This window comes from Sphaerodactylus townsendi, linkage group LG06 (assembly GCF_021028975.2).
Source record: "Sphaerodactylus townsendi isolate TG3544 linkage group LG06, MPM_Stown_v2.3, whole genome shotgun sequence".
In the NCBI taxonomy this organism is placed as follows: Eukaryota; Metazoa; Chordata; class Lepidosauria; order Squamata; family Sphaerodactylidae; genus Sphaerodactylus; species Sphaerodactylus townsendi.
The window spans coordinates 19,282,956-19,305,860 of record NC_059430.1 but is presented as its reverse complement, the minus strand read 5'-3'; positions in this window follow the sequence as shown (position 1 = coordinate 19,305,860).

Sequence of the window (22,905 nt, the reverse complement as noted above, 5' to 3'; positions counted from 1 at the left end):
CTGATAGGCAGGTTTTGTTGATTTTCTGACTCTCCTTTCTGTTGAAACTGTGCTGGTGTTTGTGGATTTCAATGCTTCTCTCTGTAGTTCCACATAATAGCTTTCAGAGTTGTCAAGAATTTATTTATTTATTACATTTATACCCTGCCATATCTGTACAACTCAAGGCAGCTTACAATAAAAATTTCTGTGTCTTCAAATAAGATCCTATGCCCAGCTTGGTTTAGAGCAGGGGTCTCCAATCTATGGTGCTCCAGATGTTCATGGACTATGTGTAAAGTGGTGTGTGTGTGTGTGCTTTCTGACCTTGACGAGGTTTCTGCTGGACTCTCTTGGCTCAATTCTCTTGGCTCAATGCTTATTTCATACCGGGAAGGGGAATTTAGCTGTTTTGGTTATCTTTTACTTGCTTGCCAGTCTGTGTGAAACCCCGTGTGAAATCCTGCCTTGTTTATTACTTTTTGGTGGGAGGGGAGCCTGTCTGCTAAAAGCTGTGGGTTGTAATCTGGGTTTCAGTTCTCGCATTGCCTGTTTCTGACTAAGAATGCCAGCTCAATAAAGAACTCATAACAGTTACTTTTGCCTGGACTTTGCTAGTTCGTTACACTATGATTCCCAGCGGCGTTGCCAATTGGCCATGCTGGCAAGGGCTGATGGAAATTGTAATCCATGGACATCTGGAGAGTCATAATTTGAGACCCCTGATTTAGAGCATGTTCAGTTACTGCTGATTTCTCAGGTTGGATTAGTTGGGAGTGCCTTTCACGCTCTTTATTTTTTGTTTGAATCCTGTGTTTTGTAGTCTCTGTGTATATCCTTGCACTGTGCTAGCAATTGTTGCCAAAGCAACATTTTACAAAATCTGCACAACTGACCATATCCTCGGTAGCCAATCAGATGGCATGCTAGGCAAAAGCTCCATCTAGCCCTACTTATTTTCTGAAAACGCTAGGTGGGCAGGACAAAAGGTGTTGGATGGTTCCATGGTGTTCACAGGCACTATATTGGGGGCCCTTGTTTTAACATGGAGTCGTAGGTAAAATTCCGTAAAATTCTTCATTGGTCAGAGAACATTAAGTGGGAAATCCCAGTGTGGAAACAATAATTCCAGGACTGTCCTCTGACTTGATTGGACACCTCCCTCCACTACAGACACATACAAACCAGAGGGAACAAATCCACAGGCTACTGTGTTTCTAGAGATTACAGTCCCCAATATAACTTTACTACCTTTTTCTCCTGTAAATATAGCTAGCACGCCCACAAAAACACTTCTTGAGTTTGAATATGCCAACTGATGGGATGAAAGATGCCTGCAATTAAATCATGGGTGACACAAACAGCTGTAAGCAAAGATTAGTGGGGGGGGTGGTGGTGGAGAGAAATGAAGAACAATCTCTTAGATAATGTCTAGCTTTATTCCCTGGCGTGGAGGAAATGTCACAGCGCAACACGCTATCCAGTGCTGCATTCTAGCTCCATCAAGAGGAGATAAAATAAAGGCACAGCAGTATTTAATTTTTGTATCCTCATTTGACCTGGGAAGAATGCATGGTTTTTTTCAGTCTTTCTGTCCTCACCGATCACAATAAATCATGTTCGGGCTTGGATGAGAAATTCCCAGAGAGACGGAATCCTGGGGATGGATACTAAAGAAGATGGCTCATTTCCCCATTCTTACACTAGTTCACAAAACACCACATACCTAAAGCATACCTAAAGCAGCAGTGGATAAGAACAGTGGCTAAGAGCAGGTGCACTCTGATCTGGAGGAACCGGGTTTGATTCCCCGCTCTGCCGCTTGAGCTGTGGAGGCTTGTCTGGGGAATTCAGATTAGCCTGTACACTCCCACACATGCCAGTTGGGTGACCTTGGGCTAGTCACAGTTCTTCTGAGCTCTCTCAGCCCCACCTACCTCACAGGGTGTTTGTTGTGAGGGGGGAAGGGCAAGGAGACTGTAAGCCCCTTTGAGTCTCTTCCAGGAGAGAAAGGGGGGATATAAATCCAAACTCCTCCTCCTCTTCCTCTTCCTCTTCCTCCTCCTCCTCCTCCTCCTCCTCCTCCTCCTCCTGCTGCTGCTGCTGCTGCTGCTGCTGCTGCTTCTTCTTCTTCTTCTTCTTCTTCTTCTTCTTCTTCTTCTTCTTCTTCTTCTTCTTCTTCTTCTTCTTCTTCTTCTTCTTCTTCTTCTTCTTCTTCTTCTTCTTCTTCTTCTTCTTCTTCTTCTTCTTCTTCTTCTTGCCCCCACTACCTTTTCACCATTATTTCCAGATTTTCTAGGAACTTCCAAGTCCTCCAGCTCTGATCTTCAGCATCCCTTCCCAAAGTTCCCAGTGCCTTTCTGAAATTCTACCCACTCTTCCTTGGTATCTTATACCACAAATAGTTGGCACAGAGTGCCAGTTGCTAAGAAACAACTAGGGGGGGGCATATGGGGCACTTGGGGTGGAGAGAGCTGACAAAAAGAACTTTTTCTCCCTCTTCCCAACTCCAGGGAATCCAAGGGAGACGAGAGATAGTAAATTCAGGATAGAGAAGAAAATATTTATCTACACAATGGGTAATTAAAATGTGGAATTCTCAGCCAGAGGATGATAGCTACAGTCATAGCTTTAAACGTGGATTCGGTAGATTCACAGAGGAGAGGTCTATCAGTAGCTGCTAGCCATGGTGACTAAAGGGAACTTCCATGCCCAGAGATAATAAACCTCTTAAAAAACCATTGCTAGGGAGCAACATCAGAGGAAGGCCGTGGCCTCTATATCCTACTGTTGGACCTCCAGAGGAACTGGCTGACCACTGGAACTATAACTCATCTCCAGACTACGGAGATCAATTCACCTGGAGAAAATGGCTGCTTTGGAAGATGGACTCTATGGCCATGGTGGCGAACCTTTGGCACTCCAGATGTTATGGACTACAATTCCCATCAGACCCTGCCAGCACGGTCAATTGGCCATGCTGGCAGGGGCTGATGGGAATTGTAGTCCATAACATCTGGAGTGCCAAAGGTTCGCCACCACTGCTCTATGGCATTCCACCCCACTGAAGTATCTCTCCTTTCCAAACCCCGCCCTCCTCAGACTCTACTACACCCAAAATTTATAGGTATTTTCCAATCCAGAGCTGGCAACACTAGTTGAATGGAGGACAAAGCCTGGAACTGGCACCATGTGAGGCCAGCCAACAAGGTGGGCCCATGCAGCATACAGGCTTCATATGTCATATGAATTCAAGTTCAGACTCATCACATAGCACCTTGAGCTCTGGTATCCAAAGACAGTATTGCATTCATCGAAGTGCAATGAAGACACCGACAAATGGGATCATGCTACAACAATCAAATTAAGGCCATCTCTAAACAGAAAAGGGAGATTTAAGAGAATTGTGTTTGGCAGATCTAAGGCTGCATAAAAGTGACTATAAAACCTCCTTCTACCAGCCAGTGAAGTCAGCTTTATGGCCGCTCTGTATCTATCAAGCGGCTCACAGCAGATGAGCTAATTTGGCTGGGGTCCAGTCTCGCTGCTCGCAAAGCTATCGTCACAATCTAATCATTGGCTTTCCCTCCAAATGGTCAATTCCACTGTGTGCCTTAAGATCATAATCAGGCACCAATTGCCTTCTGACAGAAGGCCAATCCATACAACCAGTTGACAACTCATTCATGTATTGCTAACCTTATCATACAGACATTAGCCTTTCAGCAACAGCTATTGCTGATGGTGAATGATAAATAAAAGACAGCAACAAGGGAGCCAATCAGAAGGGCTTTTAGTTTCAGCCAGCTATAAGAGGAAACTTTGGTGTTTAATTGTCCTGTTCATTCTGAGGGACTGAGAATAAGAGAATCACAGAGTTGGAAGGTGCCATGCAGGCAATCTAATCCAACCCCCCTGGTCAATGCAGGATCGGCCAAAAGCATCCCTGACAAGTGTTTATCCAGCTGCTGCTTGAAGACAGCCAGTAAGGGTAGAGTTGTCTGCTCTGGGTTGGAAGTGAAGCCTGCAGAGGGGGAGGATTTGGGGAGGGGAGGGACTTCAATGGGGTATAATGCCATACAGTCCACTTTCCAAAGCAGCCATTTTCTCTAGGTGAACTGATCTCTATTGCCTAAAGATAAGATATAATACCAGGAGACAGTGGCGTAGCGCCAATGGGACGGGGGGCACGTGATGCCCCAAGCATGCGGCGTGACAGGGGCATGGTTGGGGCATTCTGGGGTGGGCGGAGCCGCAGCAGGGGGGCAGGGCACGAACGAAGTTCCCCCTCGCTACGCCCCTGCCAGGAGATCTTCAGCCACCCACCATTTGGAAGTTGACAACCTCTGCACCAGCGTGGCATAGTGGTTAAGAGCAGGTGGATTCTAATCTGGAGAACCGGGTTTGATTCCCCACTCCTCCACCTGAGTGGCAGAGGTTTATCTGGTGAACCAGATGTGTTGCTGCACTCTTACATTCCTGCTGGGTGACGTTAGGCTAGTCACAGTTCTTTGGCACTCTCTCAGCCCCACCTACCTCTGAAGGTGTCTATTGTGAGGGGGGAAAGGGCAAGGAGATTGTAAGCCCCTTTGAGTCTCCTGCAGGAGAGAAAGGGGGGATATAAATCCAAAACTCCTCCTCCTCCTCCTCCTCCTCCTCCTCCTCTTCTTCTTCTTCTTCTTCTTCTTCTAATGTGATTATTCTCTAACCGTAATTATGTTTCTGACCAGTTTGCTGCTCCACATTAAGATTTGCCTGACAGTAAGCGGAATGAAATGGGACTTATGTCTGATGAGACCTGCTTAGATTGTCTTGTTCAAGTTTTATTCTGAAGCTCTCCTCTCAGAAGAACCATTTGCTAAATTTGCTAAATTACCACACGCCTTATTGAAAAAAATTGTTTTCATCAGAACACGGCATCACTTGGTAAAGACCTCCTATAATGCCTTCAAGTTGTTTACCTTGTACTGACATCACATACCCTCAGAGTGTTCTAGTGTTGGTGCCTTTCAATGCAATTTGCTGACACCACGTTACATGTTCAGTCAGTCAAGGTACCACAAATGCATAACATAACCTTATATGTCTGGGAGGTTAAGTTGTGATACATTATGACATTTAATGAACAAACACTGGCCTTTAAATAATATTGGTTGACAGCAAATAATAACTGTGTTTACCCTAATAATGTTATGTTGCCTAAATCATATCAAAAATTCAGGTGAACATGAATGAACTTTTCAGACTGACCGACAAAACTGTAAAATAGGAAGAACAATTTTTGACAACAGCTTTGGGCATTTTTTAGGATGCTGTTTTTGGGTTCCTTTTTATTGCTGCCTTTTCGGGAGGAGGTGGAAACACCCCCACCCCTAAATACCAATGAAATACTTTTTGAATTACTTTATAGTTCAGGTTTACTGAATGCCCACCTTGAAATACACCCAGGGGGATACGTGCCTCTTAGCTAGTACTTGGGATGATTTAGTTAAGTTTGTTAGTTTTAACATATTAGCAAGATGTGACCAGGCCCTGAGGAACAAACAACTACTGCACATGTGCAGAAATAGCCGGTCACAGTGTTCAAGATGAATTATACCCCCCACCCATCAAAGCAATCTGATGTGAATCTGATCTCACAAGCAATGAAGCTCAATCAAAGTAAATTCGTATGGTGACCATCTTCATGTTAAAGCTTTCGGCATGACCAATCTCAAGCCACTCTGAAATGTGATAAGATTATTCTTACAGTAGGTCAGAATAATATAGATAGAAAATCCTTTCTATGTATGGTGCGGTAGGTTATTTGTTGCCTCTGTTAAGGTTTAGAACACTTTGTTCTACTGACATGGAAAAAGTGAGGCCACTGTGAAAATATTACCTCATTCATGAAGCAAGTGCGTAAGAAATAACTGATTCAACCAAGTGTGAAATTTCCCCCTAGTTGCATTCATTTGATCATTAGTTCTGCATTTCCCGCTCCTAACTCATTTTCAATCTCTTCTTAGTGTGGAAATGCTGATAATTTTTGGCCTGGAGATTAATTTACATGGGAATATTGAAAAACAAATTGGTCCCAATTGTTGCTTGCTGTGACACGCAAAACATCCAGAACCGACTTAATTTCCCTTCTTTTCCAGATGCTGACTCCACAAAACAGAGTCCAAAACACAAAACAGGGATTTGAGACCTGGGTATAGACACTTGCAGCTTTTTGTCGTATTCTTGCTGGAAAAGACTTGGAGAAACACATGCTGCCTTGGCATCAGCTCTTGGCATCATTCAGTGGCTACACAGGCCTCAGAGATAGGCTTGCCAGCCTCCTGGTGGCACCTGGAGATCTTTCACAATTATAATTGCTCTCTAGATGACCACGATCAATTCCCGTGGAGAACATGGCTGTTTTGGATGGTGGACTGTATAGCATTACACCCTGGCAACTCTACTGTGAGCATCATCAGGTCTCTGTGCCACCCATAGACTCACCGTGGCCCAAGGAAACATAATTTCTTTCCTTTTCCCATGATTTAGTAGTAGACAGGATTTGACTTTTCCAGCCCACCAGGCAAACCTGGTGTAATGACCATGAGAAAGAACAACCACTATGACTGCTAGCTTACCTGCTCCCTCACTCTGGCCCCTTCTGCACACGCAAAATAATGCATTTTCAAACCACTTTCACAACTGTTTGCAAGTGGATTTTGCCATTCCGCACAGCTTCAAAGAGCACTGAAAGCAGTTTGAAAGTGTATTATTCTGCATGTGCGGAATGAGCCTCTGTGTTGTGGGGTTTCCAAACCATCCTCACCATTTACATTCTGGGAGAGGGAGAGGGTTGCCAACTCTGGGTTGGGAAACTCCTGGAGATATGGGAGTGGAGGCTGGGAAGGGTGGGGTTTGTGGAGGGGAGGAATCTCAGATGGGTATATAATGCCATAGAGTCCAACCACCAAAACAGCTATTTTCTCCAGGGGAATTGATCTTTGGCCCCTTCCACACATGCAAAATAATGCGTTTTCAAACCACCTTCACAACTGTTTGCAGGTGGAGTTTGCTATTCTGCACAGCTTCAAAGAGCACTGAAAGCAGTTTGAGAGTGCATTATTCTGCATGTGTGGAATGAGCCTCCGTCTCCTGGAGATCACTTTGTCTTTTGGAAGACTATTCAGAGGAAGGCAAGTCACTGTATCTTAATGCTTTCAATGGTTTGTAAAGCCATGACCTGATGACCCAGGCTCACATGATCTGGTCAGATCTCAGAAACGAAGCATGGTTAGCCCCAGTTACTACTTGGATGGGAGACCTCCAAGGAAGTCCAGGGTCACTATGCAGAGGCAGGCAATGGCAACCCACATCTGTTCATCTCTTGCCTTGAAAATCCTACTGGGTTTCAATAAGTCTGCTGGGACTTGATAGCACTTTACATACACATACAGATAGTATTTTAATATTTAACTGCACTCCACTTTGAGGGCCCTAGCTGGGGAGATAAAATCTTCTTCTGATCACTCCCATGATGGAACGCAAACTTCAGTGACTACATGGAGGAGAGAGGCGGAGTCTGCTGCTACTGTTCTGCTTTCCCCTTTATGTATGTTCACTGTGCACATTTTGAACATCCAAAGAGAGTCTGTGTTCCCTCTCTTATCCTTTTCCAATCCTTCCCTCCCAGAACGCTGTCCTCTTCCAGCTTCAAGAAGGACTTCCAAGGTCTTTTGCGTATGTTTGATCTCTCCGAGTAAAGCATGCATTACCTTCGAATCAGATTCTCAATTGCGCATGTGTTTTCCGCTCTTCAGAACTGACTGCACTGCAGACCAGAGAAGCCCCTCAATTTCCAAGAGCGGGAAAAGCATGACTTTTCTTTTCCTGCCTGCACTGGCATGCTAACTAAAATTTTGTAAGATGTATATTTTCGTTATAGATCCCATGAGTCATTGAAGATTCTATGAAACCAGACTTATACTAGAATCTGGGATCTCTGTGGATTTTCATACTATTTTAGAGAATTTGGGGCATATGACACAAATGATGATATGTTGTTTATGTTTTCACATGAATGTTGGAGGAGCATTTGATGCAACATAGCCCCATTGTAGACACTGTTCACATTGCTGAATTAGTACATTGTTAAGTTATGCAGGCCTTAGACTGCTTGTGATTTTTTTGTGTAATTGCTTTGGTTTTGTTCTTTAGTTGCACAATCCTTTCTCTTACGTGTTCAGGGAAGGCAGAATGAAATTTGTTTGACTTCCTTCAGCTGTTCTGCTCCTCCCTGCCCTCTTCTGGCTGCTCAGGAGCAGTTTCTGCTGGTATTTCTGGGGGGATCACTAAGTCCCCTTTTTTGTTTGTTGTTTTGTTTTTAATTTTAGCACTTTCAATTTATCCCAGGAGTGATAGATTTAAGGGACAGCTGTTTCTTTAAAAAAATTAAGGAGCAGGTGGCAAACAACCACCCAAACCCGGAAGCAGGAGAAGCAGGTGGCAGGCAAAATGGCAGCTAGGCTTGGCGTCAGCAGTGGGGCACCTCCTCACATGTAAATGGGGAAATGTGGGGAGACCCCACCAGGGGCATATGGGGGCCAAATGGTGCCCAGAAACAATGGTGCCCCACTCCGGGAACCCCCCCGCATGCTTACTCGCCCACTCCCTACCTCCATCGGCTCAGATCCAGGCTGGATCTGAGCCCGGCGCAGGCTGCAGTGGGGCCATGGATGGAAGTGGGGAGGGGAAGCCTGCCGAGCTTCAGGGGGACACCCTCAACCACGTCGAGGATGATATGGGCGGGGTCGAGGGCGCCCGAAGACGTCTTCTTCCTGGTCACATGGGGGGACGATTTTGCGCCCCCCGCGTGACCAGATGGCATGCACCCAGGGATATGGGTTACCCCATGTCCCCATGGGCGGTACGCCAGTGGACCCCACTATGAAGCACACAGCCACGCAGAAAACAAAGGGTAGAAGTCAAAGAGGCAAAGTTCTTACGACTGCTGTACCTCAAGCCATTGATCATTTTTTACATAACAAAGCTAAGACAAGAGTTCCTTTATTATTTACCAGCTGGATTATGAAAACTCCCGCCATGGTAGTCGCTTAGAAAGCACATTGAGATAAAACACTTTAAGATATCTCTGCTACAAGAACCTAGCATTACTAAAATGAAATGGAGACGTTCAGTGTTTGCTCAGAGGGAAAAGAGAGAGCTGACTTCCTTCTTATGCTGCTACAAATGAATGGCTGTTGCTGACCCTTGAACAGTTTGTTTGTTTTCTTCTCTGTTCCTACCTGAAAGGCATCACTTGCTTTTTAAAAAAGGACATGCACAGACTTCCAACTTTTATTGCCATTTGACTCAGCCAAATTTCACAGCATTCATTTCAAGGGACTGTGAAGCTTTCTTTAGAAACGTCCTTTCTAGTTTCACAAGCTGAGGATGTTTGCAAAAGTATAACACCTTGATCATCCGTTCCCTTGCGCAGGGATATTTCAAATGATGAAAGAAAGAGACGGATGGCGCTTCGGTCAGGGGAGGGGCAGACTGCCCGACAACCCCAGCTTCAAAAAATGCATGATAGAATACTTCTCACTTATTAAACACATCCCCATAATATTAAAACGTGCTTGGTATTTCAACATGGCATTTCAACAACTTCTCAGTCCATGTGAAATATCCATTTGCCTCTAAAGTAGTGAGTTCTTTGCTGATGATCTCCAAATCCTTAGGGGTTATAAAGCACAGGATCACTTTCCACGATGGTGCCTGGCTAGAAGAAGGAGCAACTTTCCTTGGTATGCACCATCACCACAGTTAGCCAGAAATTAATGCTGCAGTTGTCAGCCCAGGATGGGTCAGGTGACACCAGGGACCAATCGGATTTCACTTGGCCCTGCACCATCTACATTAGGAGTTTCCAATACAGGATTCTCCCGTGGGTATCGTAGTGCCTGCCAAGTGTTTCTTTCTGATGTCCGCCAAGTGTTTTTAGGCCTACCAAGGCTTCTGCCCAGCAAGGCTTCTGACTGGCCATCTGAGATTGCCTGTTTTTATGCAGATAGTAAGGTTAGAACATAAGAACATAAGAACTAGCCTGCTGGATCAGACCAGAGTCCATCTAGTCCAGCTCTCTGCTACTCGCAGTGGCCCACCAGGTGCTTTTGGGAGCTCACATGCAGGATGTGAAAGCAGTGACCTTCTGCTGCTGCTGCTGCTGCTGCTGCTGCTGCTCCTGAGCACCTGGTCTGCTAAGGCATTTGCAACCTCAGATCAAGGAGGAGCAAGATTGGTAGCCATAGATCGACTTCTCCTCCATAAATCTGTCCAAGCCCTTTTTAAAGCTATCCAGGTTATCACCACCTCCTGTGGCAGCATATTCCAAACACCAATCACACGTTGTGTGAAGAAGTGTTTCCTTTTATTAGTCCTAATTCTTCCCCCCTTTCTTAATAAAGGTTCTTAATAAACCTTTGCCGTGTCAAGCAAAGTTGATGTCTGCATTCTAAAAAGTTCAATGAGCATTACAAGTTTAACACATTAAACACAGATCAGCCTGTTATAACGTTCTTTCACAGCCTTGTAGGGTTCTGTTGCAGGAAGGCAGATTTTTTTTGGGGGGGGGGGGAGACTGGGAGAAACTCCCTGAGAATAAGAGTAGTTCAGATAAGTCAACCAGTTATGGGCAAGTGTATGCACATGACCCTCACCAGAAATCTTCAAACAGAGATTAGACAGCCATATTTTATCTTAAGATTAGCAGTGTTGAGCGTGCCATGGGCTATGTGGTCTATAAATTTTTTTTCTAAATCTACGATTCAAAGAACACGGAAGCAGGACTAGTTCCTGGTCAGCTAGTCACCATAACTGAGAGGGAATCATCCAGCATTAGTGAGCCAGCATGGTGTAGTGGTTAAGAGCAGGTGGACTCTAATCTGGAGACCAGGGTTTGATTCCCCACTCCTCCATGTGAGTGGTGGACTCTTATCTGGAGAACCAGGTTTTTCCCACTCCTCCACATGAGCAGCGGACTTCAGTCTGATGAACTGGATTTGTTTCCCCACTCCCACATATGAAACCTACCGGGTGACTTTGGGCCAGTTACAGTTGTCTCAGAACTCTCTCAGGCCCACCAGCAGCAGTGCCGTAGGAGGTTAAGAGCTCGTGTATCTAATCTGGAGGAACTGGGTTTGATTCCCAGTTCTCCCGCCTGAGCTGTGGAGGCTTATCTGGGGAATTCAGATTAGCCTGGGCACTCCCACACATGCCAGCTGGGTGACCTTGGGCTAGTCACAGCTTCTCGGAGCTCTCTCAGCCCCACCTACCTCACAGGATGTTTGTTGTGAGGGGGGAAGGACAAGGAGATTGTAAGCCCCTTTGAGTCTCCTGCAGGAGAGAAAGGGGGGATATAAATCCAAACTCTTCTTCTTCTACCAGCTTTCACCAGAGAGAGTACTGTTGGCCAGGGGAGGGAAGGAGAAGGAGTTTGTAAGCCAACATTTAGGTTAATACACCTCAGTGTAATGACAAAAACGGGAGGTACTAAAAAACAAACTCTTCTTGTAATGCTCCCCACCAACACTGAGAGTAATTTGGTCATAAAACAGCAGTGAGAGGTGCTGTCAACTCAGAGCTGACCTACAGTGACCCCTGGTGGGGGTTCCTGGGCATGAGACTAACAGAAGTGGCTTGCCATTGCGTGCCTCTGCTGAGCATCCCTACACTCCCTTCATGGTCTCCCAGCTAAGTACAAACCAGGACCAACCTGCCTTAGCTTCCCAGATCTGATGAGAATCAGGCTCTGGCCATCTAGGTCAGGGTGGCGATAGAGTAAAAAAGGGTAAAGGTCGTCCCTTGTGCAAACACCAGGTCATCACTAACCCCTGGGATGATGTCACATCGTGACATGTACTAGGCAGACTAATGTCTGGCAAAGCTGACTTTAGCCATGCGCGCAAAACAAATAAGTTATGCCCGTGTGTCCTTCCTTCGGCACTTTGCTAGCAGATGGAGTCCTTGTAAACTCGGCTTTCCGGCCAGCAGAACATCTGCAAATGGAAACGGCTCCCTGGACATGAAATGTTAATAAAGGAAGTGCAGCAGAGTGTATATTTCTGCAATCCACAGTGCCAGAAACTCGGCAAAACGGCACGTTGATGGAAAGACAGCTGCTCCCTCCCAAACAGATCATGGAAGCCGGGTTGCTGTTCTTTGGCACCACCTAGTGCCACCTGTCCAAAAGCTCAGACAGAGGCCGTGACGCTATCAGAGGCGGCTTCTTTTTCCCTGTTTTTTTAGGACTCCTGTTTTCAGTTGAATGTGTCATCCACTCTTTTAATATATTTTCAAACATTACCATGAGGAGAGGCTGCAGCGTTTGGGACTCTTTAGTTTGGAGAGGAGACGTCTGAGGGGGGATATGATTGAAGTCTATACAATTATGCACGGGGTAGAAAATGTTGACAGAGAGAAATTTTTCTCTCTTTCTCACAATACTAGAACCAGGGGGCATTCATTGAAAATGCTGGGGGGAAGAATTAGGACTAATAAAAGGAAACACTTCTTCACGCAACGTGTGATTGGTGTTTGGAATATGCTGCCACAGGAGGTGGCCACTAACCTGGATAGCTTTAAAAGGGGCTTGGACCCAATACTTCAGGAGAAAGGATGAAGGGGTTTGGAATTAAATACCCGGTGGTAATGAAGTATAGAGAAAGAGAGGAATAAATAAACGTTATTTTGCACCTATTATATTTATTTACAACAAAATAAGAGTGGATATCCCACCTAGAAAAAATGGCTGTTTCAGAAGGTGGGCTGTTTGGCATTTCTTTCTTTCTTTTATTTATTGTTTAGTTTTATATACCGCCCTATCCCCGAAGGGCTCTGGGCATTAAACCCAGCGATGGGATTCAGCAGGTTCGCACCACTTCTGCAGAACCGGTTGTTAAAATGGCGCTTGTAAACAACCAGTTGTTAAATCATTTGAATCCCACCACTGATTATACCCCATTGAAATCTCTCCCCTCCCCAACCCCACTCTCCTCAGGCTCCACCCACAAATCCTCCTGATATTTCCCACCCTGGATGTGGCAACCCTAGAGTTTCTACAGTGGAGTAGGAGGTTAAGAGCTCGTGCATCTAATCTGGAGGAACCGGGTTTGATTCCCAGCGCTGTTGCCTGAGTTGTGGATGCTTATCTGGGAAATTCAGATTAGCCTGTGCACTCCCACACACACACTGGCTGGAGTTGCCTTGGAGGCTGAATCACCCAGCTTCTCAGAGCTCTCTCCAGCCCACCTACCACCTCCTGCAGGGTGTTTGTTGTGAGGGGAAGAGGGCAAAGGAGATTGTCCAACTGCCCCTTTGAGTCTCTCCTGAAGAAGGAGAGAAAAGGGGGATATAAATCCAAACTCCTCCTCCTCCTCCTCCTCCTCCTCCTCCTCCTCTTCTTCTTCCTCTTCTTCCTCTTCTTCCTCTTCCTCTTCTTCTTCTTCTTCTTCCTCTTCCTCTTCTTCTTCCTCTTCTTCCTCTTCCTCTTCCTCTTCTTCCTCTTCCTCTTCCTCTTCTTCTTCTTCCTCTTCTTCTTCTTCTTCTTCTTCTTCTTCTTCTTCTTCTCCTTCTCCTTCTTCTTCTTTCTTCTTTCTTCTTTCTTCTTCTTCTAAATATACCACACAGGGTTCTGTGTGTATGAACTACCATCGTTGCCGCCGATTTAGGGCGACCCCAGCAAGTGAGAAGCAAAGTTGGTTGAATTCCCCTGCAGAGCCATCCTTGGTGGTCTCCCATCCAAGTACTGACCCGGCACAGCCTTCAAGATTAGAGCTGATCGAGCTGTAATATGTCGCCTTTTCTCCCCAAGTGCTATCACGAAAGAGAACGAAGAAAAGCTGCTCCTCTGCATGGTGCCTAACAACTCAAGTGTTTACGTTTTGATGAAGGTAAGGGTTTTTTCTAGGTGTTAATTTTCCCACAGTGAGAGCTAAATGGAGTCACCTGAAAGTTAACAGTTGCTGATGTTAACAAGCAAGAAGTTACACTCCTTTAATTCAATGGGCTCAGAAACCTATTGGGACTGTGTGGCTGAAGTGTAAATTGACTCCTTCTGGAAGAAACTGGCTGGCAAAAATGGTGACATTGTTCTAATGAAGATTTCGTTTGTAAGGACTAGAACCAGGGGGCATTCATTGAAAATGCTGGGGGGAAGAATTAGGACTAATAAAAGGAAACACTTCTTCACGCAACGTGTGATTGGTGTTTGGAATTCGCTGCCACAGGAGGTGGTGATGGCCACTAACCTGGATAGCTTTAAAAAGGGCTTGGACAGATTTGTGGAGGAGAAGTCGATCTATGGCTACCAATCTTGATCCTCCTTGATCTGAGATTTCAAATGCCTTAACAGTCCAGGTGCTCAAGAGCAGCAGCAGCAGAAGGCCATTGCTTTCACATCCTGCACGTGAGCTCCCAAAGGCACCTGATGGGCCACTGCAAGTAGCAGTGGGCTGGACTAGATGGACTCTGGTCTGATCCAGCAGGCTAGTTCTTATGTTCTTATGTTCTTATGGTGGATTCCCCAGGTGACTGCTATTAGAGTGGATTCTCTAATAGTGGCTGTCATGTTGTGCTGGTAAGTGGGTGGGGGGAGATTCTCGGGGAGGAGTCTCAGGTGGGGGGATTCCCAGTTGTTTGGTTCGCACGGAAACACAGCACTTCCTGTGTGAATCGTGCCACCTCCCGCCACTGGAACCCCAGAGATCCTGGCTGGTCCCTTCACCCACAATACAAAGGGCAGCACAGGCAACTGAAACGGGTTACGTGAGCCCTTGTTGCCTGTGCAGAATCAGCCCTAGCTCAACAGAACCGTGTCCGCACAGAACTGTCCTTCAAGAACTCTTGTGTGTGTAGTAAAGAGCTTCCATTCAATATACGCTCTTTTGTGGAATATTCTAGCAATGGCCAAAGCACAAGGTGCAAGAAAATGATCATGCGTTGTCAATTGCTTTCATGGCAAGAATCAACTGGCTATTGTGGGTTTTCTGGGCTCCTTATGGTCGTGATCTTTTTTTTTTGTTCCTAAAGTTTTGCTCATATCTATGAAACATTAGGAGCACAGACTACTAGACCACGGCCACACAGCCCGGAAACACCACAACAGCCAAAATGACTGTGGTTCGTACCATGTCATAGGGAAGGTGGGATAATCACAATGCAATGTTCCCTTGCTCAAAATCCTTCCTACAGGTAGAAATGTTGTGAAACAAAGAGCAGTCTGGGATATGATGCTTCTGTCTGATGTGCTAGTTTTTCCTAACTTGTAAAGAATCTGTGGAGAAATTTTTTTTAAAAAAAAGATCTTTTGTCAGCAATTTGCAGTCACACACGGGCTTGCTGTATGGATACAAAAGGATAAAGAGAAAGAATCCTGGGATAGGAAGAAAAAAACGTTCTTGTCCATGATGTAGGTGGGGGAAAGACGTGTTTTGAACTCTCTTCCTGTCCCATGTGCAGGTGGCTTTCAAGACCACAGGGTGAAGTCCCCCAATCAAGTAGGGTTATGACAATTATTTATGAAATTTCATATATTGCCCAACCCCCGAAGGCCTCTGGGCAGTGTAGAATGAGCCAGATCTGGGTTGGTAAACACCTGGAGATGTAATGTATTGTCGAAGGCTTTCACTGCCGGATTCAACTGGTTCTGGAGGGTTTTCCGGGCTGTGTGGCCATGAATGTCTGGTGGATTTTGTTCCTAACGTTTCGCCTGCATCTGTGGCTGGCATCTTCAGAGGTGGTATTACAGAGAAAAGTCTGTTTCTGGAGTCTGTGATACACCTCCTGAGAGATGCCTATATGCCTGAACGTCAGGAACAAAATCCTGAACCCGTAACTCCCTCAAGAGCTTCCTGGAGCCCTAATTTGGTGGGTGGACCTTTTAGATAGTGGGGTTTGAGGAGGGGAGAGACCTCGGCCATAGACCCCCCCCCCACACACACAAGACTTAGCTATTTTCTCCATAGGAACTGATTCTGTAACCTGGAAACAAGTTGTAATTCTGGGAAATCTCCAGCCACTACATGGAGACTGGCAACCCTACCACCAGGGAAGCGCTGACCCCAGGGGGGCCCCGTGTGAAAGGGGCACACCCACCACAGCCCAGAGTTGCACAAGGCAGGTGAGTGAGCTCTTGCCTACATAGCGAATGGCCCAGTCCACTCCACCATCTCTGAAGTACGTCACAAAATTCCCACCATGTGATTCCACATGTACAGATCAACCCGTTATCAACCATGCTTTTGTGAACACCACACCCTGGCTTGTGTCATATGTCACCTCCATGAACTGAGAATATGTGGCTACAGCACAGTGTAGTGCAGTGGTTCTCAACCTTCCTAATGCCGCGACCCTTTAATACAGTTCCTCATGTTGTGGTGACCCCCAACCCTAATATTTATCCATTTTACAGATGGAGAACACTGATGTAGAGAGTCTTAGGCAACCCCTGTGAGAAAGTAGTTCAACCCCAGAGGTGGGATCCAGCAGGTTCTCACAGGTTCCCCAGAGTAGGTTACTAATTATTTGTGTGTGCCAAGAGGGGGTTACTAATTGGTGATTTTGCCACGTGATTTTTGCCTTAGTTACGCCCCTCCTCTCAGCAGTAGCGCGCAGAACTTGAAGCAGTCTAGCAGGAGGTGCACCGGCGTGCGTGGCAGCCTGCGCCTGTGTGCATTCGTTTCCCACCCAAGGACCGGCGCAGTGGCTGCGTCCTTGCCACAGCCCCACCCAGGAATGCCCCGCCCTCGGAATGCCCAGCCACGCCCCCGGAATGCCCCCCCCCAGCCCATTGGCGCTACCCCACAGTTTAAATCCCACCACCATGGAAACCTGTTACTAAATTTTTTGGATCCCACCACTGTTCAACCCCCAAAGGGGTCCTGACCCCCAGGTTGAGAGCCACTGGTGTAGTGGTTAATAGCAGTGGACTGTAATCTGGAGAACGGGATTTGCTGCGGGAATATGAGGCAAGCCACTTCAGTCTAATTTGGATTCACCCCAACTTGTTTTTATCCGCCAGCAAATGTTTACTATTTCTTTTTTTTAATGATCTTTTCCCTCCATTATGTCATGTAAGAATAGTTTACTGTGTACTTTTCACATAAATGATTTTAATGGGGCTATTAGCCTGGAATAAACAGAGTAATATTCAGTACAGCAAGCTGCCGAGATCTCTGTACATAGACATCAAACAAATTTTATGATGTTCAACAGCAAAAAAAAAAGGGAGGGGGAGGTATCTTTGTGCATTTACATTCAAAAATATATGTCACCCATCAGTCATTGTGATCCTGGAAGAGTGAGCAACAAATTTATAAAAAAATATTTATTCAACAAATATTTCAGTAAGACATATTCAGTTTGCAAACTAATGTAGCATATCGAAACCAGCAATGATGGATTGAATCAGTGATGGGATTCAAATAATTTAACAGCCAGTTCCAATGGCGGGATTCAAATAATTTAACAACTGGTTGTTTACAAGCACCATTTTAACAACTGGTTCTGCCGAAGTGGTGCGAACCTGCCGAATCCCACCACTGGATTGAACCCCACACATTTTTTGCCAGTGGAAGAGACAAATCATTATTTTTGCCAATTTCCCTTTGTCCCCACATAGTTCACGAGGGTTCTCTGATGCTTTAGCTCATGCTCTGGTTCAAGAGAGGGAGCCAATTTTTTGGTGGATTGTTCAGGTTTAAACTGATCTTGCATTGAGCAGGAAGTTGGACTAGTGGACGGAAGGAGGGGTGGGGAATGAACGCTCCAGCTTCCTGTAGTTCACACAGGGAAGCAGGAAGCAGCCCAAGTTTAAGGGAAAAATTCGCAACACAGGTTTGAGGAAAAAAGTTGCAAAATTAGCAATTTTCATTAAAGTCAGATTCTGGCCACTATAACAAAGATGCAAAAAGACAACAAATACACAAATACATGTGCTAGCCAACTTGTAAGCACACAATATATCCTCCTGAGGGGTGAACATAACAAGTCCTGGTACAAGGAGCAGCAGTGGCGTAGGAGGTTAAGAGCTCATGTATCTAATCTGGAGGAATCGGGTTTGATTCCCAGCTCTGCCGCCTGAGCTGTGGAGGCTTATCTGGGGAATTCAGATTAGCCTGTACACTCCCGCACACGCCAGCTGGGTGACCTTGGGGTAGTCACAGATTCTTGGAGCTCTCTCAGCCCCACCTACCTCACAGGGTGTTTGTTGTGAGGGGGGAAGGGCAAGGAGATTGTAAGCCCCTTTGAGTCTCCTGCAGGAGAGAAAGGGGGGATATAAATCCAAACTCTTCTTCTTCTTCTACAACAGTCTCAAAGAAGGTCAAATGGAGCATTCTCGTGTGTATGGTAGGACCTGGACAGGTAAGTCTCAGGTAAGTCAGATGGTCACAGTAGCCAAGATGCAAAGGAAGAAGCTGGCAGCCCTACAGAGAGCTCAGTAAAAAGTATAGAAAACATTAGAGCTGGGAGCCAGTGTGGAATAATGGTTAGAGTGTTGGACTAGGATCCGAAAGACTCAGTTTTTCATCCCAACTATGCCATGAAGGTCACTTGGTGATTCTGGACAGAGGTGGGATCCAGCAGGTTCTCACAGGTTCCCGAGTAGGTTACTAATTATTTGTGTGTGCCGAGAGGGGGTTACTAATGGGTGATTTTGCCACGTGATTTTTGCCTTAGTTACGCCCCTTCTCTCAGCAGTAGCGCGCAGAACTTGAAGCAGTCTAGCAGGAGGTGCACCGGCGTGCGTGGTAGCCTGCGCCTGCGTGCATTCGTTTCTCGCCCAAAAACCGGCGCAGCGGCTGCGTCCTTGCCACAGCCCCGCCCAGGAATGCCCCACTCTCAGAATGCCCGGCCACACCCCCTTGGGTCCCCTGCCCAGCCCCATTGGCGCTACGCCACAGTTTGAATCCCACCACCATGGGAACCTGTTACTAAAATTTTTGGATCCCACCATTGATTCTGGACCAATCACTCTTTCTCCACCTAGCCTATCTCAGAGGGTTGTTCTTGTGAGGATAAAATGGAGCAGCAAAGAGCAACGTTGTAAGTCACTGGCCCTTTCCGCACAAATCACTGAAATCATTTTGAAAACGTTTTCAGTCCCCCCCCCACAACCATGATGTATGTCTGCACTCACCCCCTCCAAAAGATTCCTGGCAGCCATTTTGTGATTTCTCCATTTTTCTCCCTTTTTGTTTGAGAACATTTTTTCCCGTGCTTTGCAGGGCAGTGCTGCAGTTCTCTGCACCTTCTGTAGCCCATCCGTCAATGATTATCTGCCCCCCGCCCCCTCAGAATAAAGAAACCTGCAAGAAAAACAGGAAAAACCTGCAGGAAAAACCGACAAAGGGGCAAGGAGTGAGCTGGGAAAATGGAGACAATGAGGAAGTGAAGAAAGGCAGATAGGCTTTAAAGGGACTGCAAATGAAGCCATTTTGAAAATGTTCCAACATAAGAATCGTTTCAAAAGGGCATTTGTTGAAAACCGTTTGAGGCTGCAAATAAAACATTTTTTGGTAAAAACAATGCAGAACTCCACAGAGGAAATCTTTTATTTCCTGCCTCAAAACTTTTTAAAGTGTCAGGGCAGAAAGGGCTTCTTTGGGTTCCCAGAAAGGACAAAATTGAGGTATAAATACCTAAATTTATAAATAGAATGCAGTGTGTTTGATGCAGGTTGGGGCAGGATCAGAGGTGGGATCCAGCAGGTTCTCACAGGTTCCCGAGAGTAGGTTACTAATTATTTGTGTGTGCCGAGAGGGGGTTACTAATTGGTGATTTTGCCACGTGATTTTTGCCTTAGTTATGTCCCTCCTCTCAGCAGTAGCGCGCAGAACTTGAAGCAGTCTAGCAGGAGGTGCACCGGCGTGCGTGGCAGTCTGCGCCTGCGTGCATTCGTTTCCTGCTCAAGGACCGACACAGCGGCTGCATCCTTGCCACAGCCCTGCCCAGGAATGCCTGGCCATGCCCCCGGAATGCCCCACCCAGCCCCATTGGTGGTATGCCACAGTTTGAATCCCACCACCATAGGAAACTGTTACTAAAATTTTTGGATCCCACCACTGGGCAGGATGTTTCTCTGCACCTGTACACAGGTTCTGGTTTGGTTTTTTTAAAAAAATAAACCATTCCCTGATTCTTTAAAAAGCTTAAACCTTTTCCTTTCTGAATGGGATGCATCCTACGAAATACATTTTCATGCCTCCATCTGCCAAGGAGATCAGTGGGATGTAGATTGTTTTCCTTGCCTCCTTTTCATTTTCACAGCTACACTTTCAGGTAGGATAGTACATTGCAGGTAAGCCCAAGTCGACTGAGCAAGGGTCTCTCTGCTCTTCTCTCACATGCTAACCACTATATCACACCGGTTCCCCTGCAGAGCACTATTACATTAAAAATGTGAAATCGATACAAAGGCCTACATCTATTTTAGATATAGTTGTCGCCCTCCGGATGGGTGGTGGACCTTCTCCCGCAATTACAACTGATCTCCAGGCATCAGAGATCCGTTCGCCTGGAGAAAATTTCACAAACTTCACAGGTTCTGTAAAGAGCTGTTCCACCAGGCTTACGGTTGAGGGCAGCAACGGGATCGATCTAGCTGGCCTCCCTCGTCCTTTTCCCTTCCCCTCTCTCTCTTTTGTTAATGTAGGTTAGTGTGAATATGGTTTTATGGGGATTAGGTTAGACTTTGACCATTATCTCTTCTGGAGATTTATTTGTGGCTCCAGACACCAGACATGGGGCAAGAATGTTTATCGAACTTTTATTGTGGTATTGTTTTAATTATTGTTGTAAACCACCCTTAGCCTCTGTGGGGAAAGGAAGCCTCTAAGCTGATTGAAATAAATACATAATAAAATGGCTACTTTGGTGAGTGGGTTGGCTGGGATTGCGTCCTGCTAAAGCCCTTCTCGGGCCTTTCCCCACTCTCCCCTATCCCCCCTATGCCGCGCGCTGCTCTCCAGCCGCAGCTTGGCATCCTATAACCGCAACCCTGACATCCCCACGCCCCTGCGCAGCTCTGTCTTCGCGGGGTCATCAAAGCGCTGCTTGCAAAGGATGCATGGCACAGCTGAAGGAAACTTGTTTTAGCGTCAGCGTCGAGAGGCGGCCTGACGCTTGTCGCCCGCTCTCTACAGTGGAGTGTAGCCTTGCCGGGAAAAGGCTTAAGGTAAGTGGGGAAAGGCCCCTCCTCCCCAAACCCTGTCTTCCCCCAGGCTGTTTCCCCAAATCTCTAGGAATTGCACCAGCTGGAGTTTGCAACCTGAAAAAATGGGCTCCTATTGATGACTGAGAATATTTGCAGGGGAAGGAAAGGCAGACACATTCTTGCTTAATGGAATGCTTTTTCTTCTACTGTGTGTGTGTGTGTGTGTGTGTGTGCGTGCGTGCGTGCGTGCGTGCGTGCGAGGAAGAATCCAATGGCTTCCCAAACGATAAAATATAAAACAATTTACATTTATCGGGCAATCTGTGAATATATATACAATGGGGTGTTTTATTCGTCACATCTCTAGCATTATTTTCCATCTTGCAGCTTATGCTGTGAGACTTTAAATTAATAGTATTATCTCTTTGTAACTCTTTTGAATTTAGTACGCTGTTTTTGGACATATTCTTTCTTTTTAATTATTTTGTGCTCCTGCTTTTCCATTCGTCTTGCAGTTGGCCTTATTTCCATTAAGTGTTTCAGCCTGGAACTGAAAATACAACACGGTGGTGAACAAAGTTTTAAAAGGACGCTCATCTGCAACCAAGTTAAAACCTGTCACCCGAATAATCCATGTTTAGCACAAAGTAAACTTTATCGCTGTGTCCTATAAGAAATCTATTGTTGAAGACTTTCATAGTCTGAATCAACTGACTGTTGTGGGTTTTCCAGGCTCTGTGGCTGTGGTCTGGTAATGTGTGCTTTTAATGTTTTGCCATATCTGCGGCTGGCATCCTCAGAGGCAGGGGGCGTTTCCCCACTTACCTTTGCTGCCCTTTGCTGCATGCCACTCTCAGCGTGCGTCATCTCTGGCGCGCCCCCGGGCGTCCCCACGACCCTGTGCTCTCCGCGGGGTCATCAAAAGGCGCCGTTTACAAGAGCGCCAGGGATGCCGCGCACTGAGGGGGCGTGAGATCGGCAGCGTTGGGGCGGCTGCGTTTTCACCGCCCCTATAGTGGGAAGTGTCGGGGGACCCCGTGCTACTTGAGGAGAGTAGCGCGGGGCTTAAGGTAAGTGGGGAAAGGCCTTATGTCACAGTAAGATGTCATAGAAACACATTTTACCATGACGTGCCTCTGAAGACAGTAGCATATCTGGAGGGGGGGGGCAATGGGGCACATTTTGCGGCCACGCCTGGCCCCTCAACTGTGCCCCGGTTGGGAACACCAAGCACAGTTGAAGGTCAGCAAGCAGAAGTCACCACATTCGTGATCTTCATGTGGAGATGAGAGCAGCAAAGGCCAGTTTGAACCTGGCTAAGGCCAGGTTTGGGCCCCACTCCAGGCTGCAAGAGCTAAATCCAAACCTTTCCTCAGCTGAGCTCAGATTGAGGAGGGCTGCTCTTGATTCCTCTATCACAGGGGTCAAACTCGCGGCCCTCCAGATGTTATGAACTACAGTTCCCCTCATCCCTTGCCAGCATGAGCAATTAACCATGCTGGCAGGGGATGGTGGGAACTGTAGTCCATAACATCTGGAGGGCTGGGAGTTTGACACCTAGGGCGATTCCGCACACGAGTAAAATAGGTTCGACACAGTTCTCTGAGAAGGGTACTAACCTAGGTCGAAGCCATTGTTGTTCCCCACTGCAACCAGCTTGATCCCAGCTCGGAGGGCGGAATCATCCTGTGCCTCTTCACCGCTACGTTCCAATTGGCTATTTTGTTCTGACC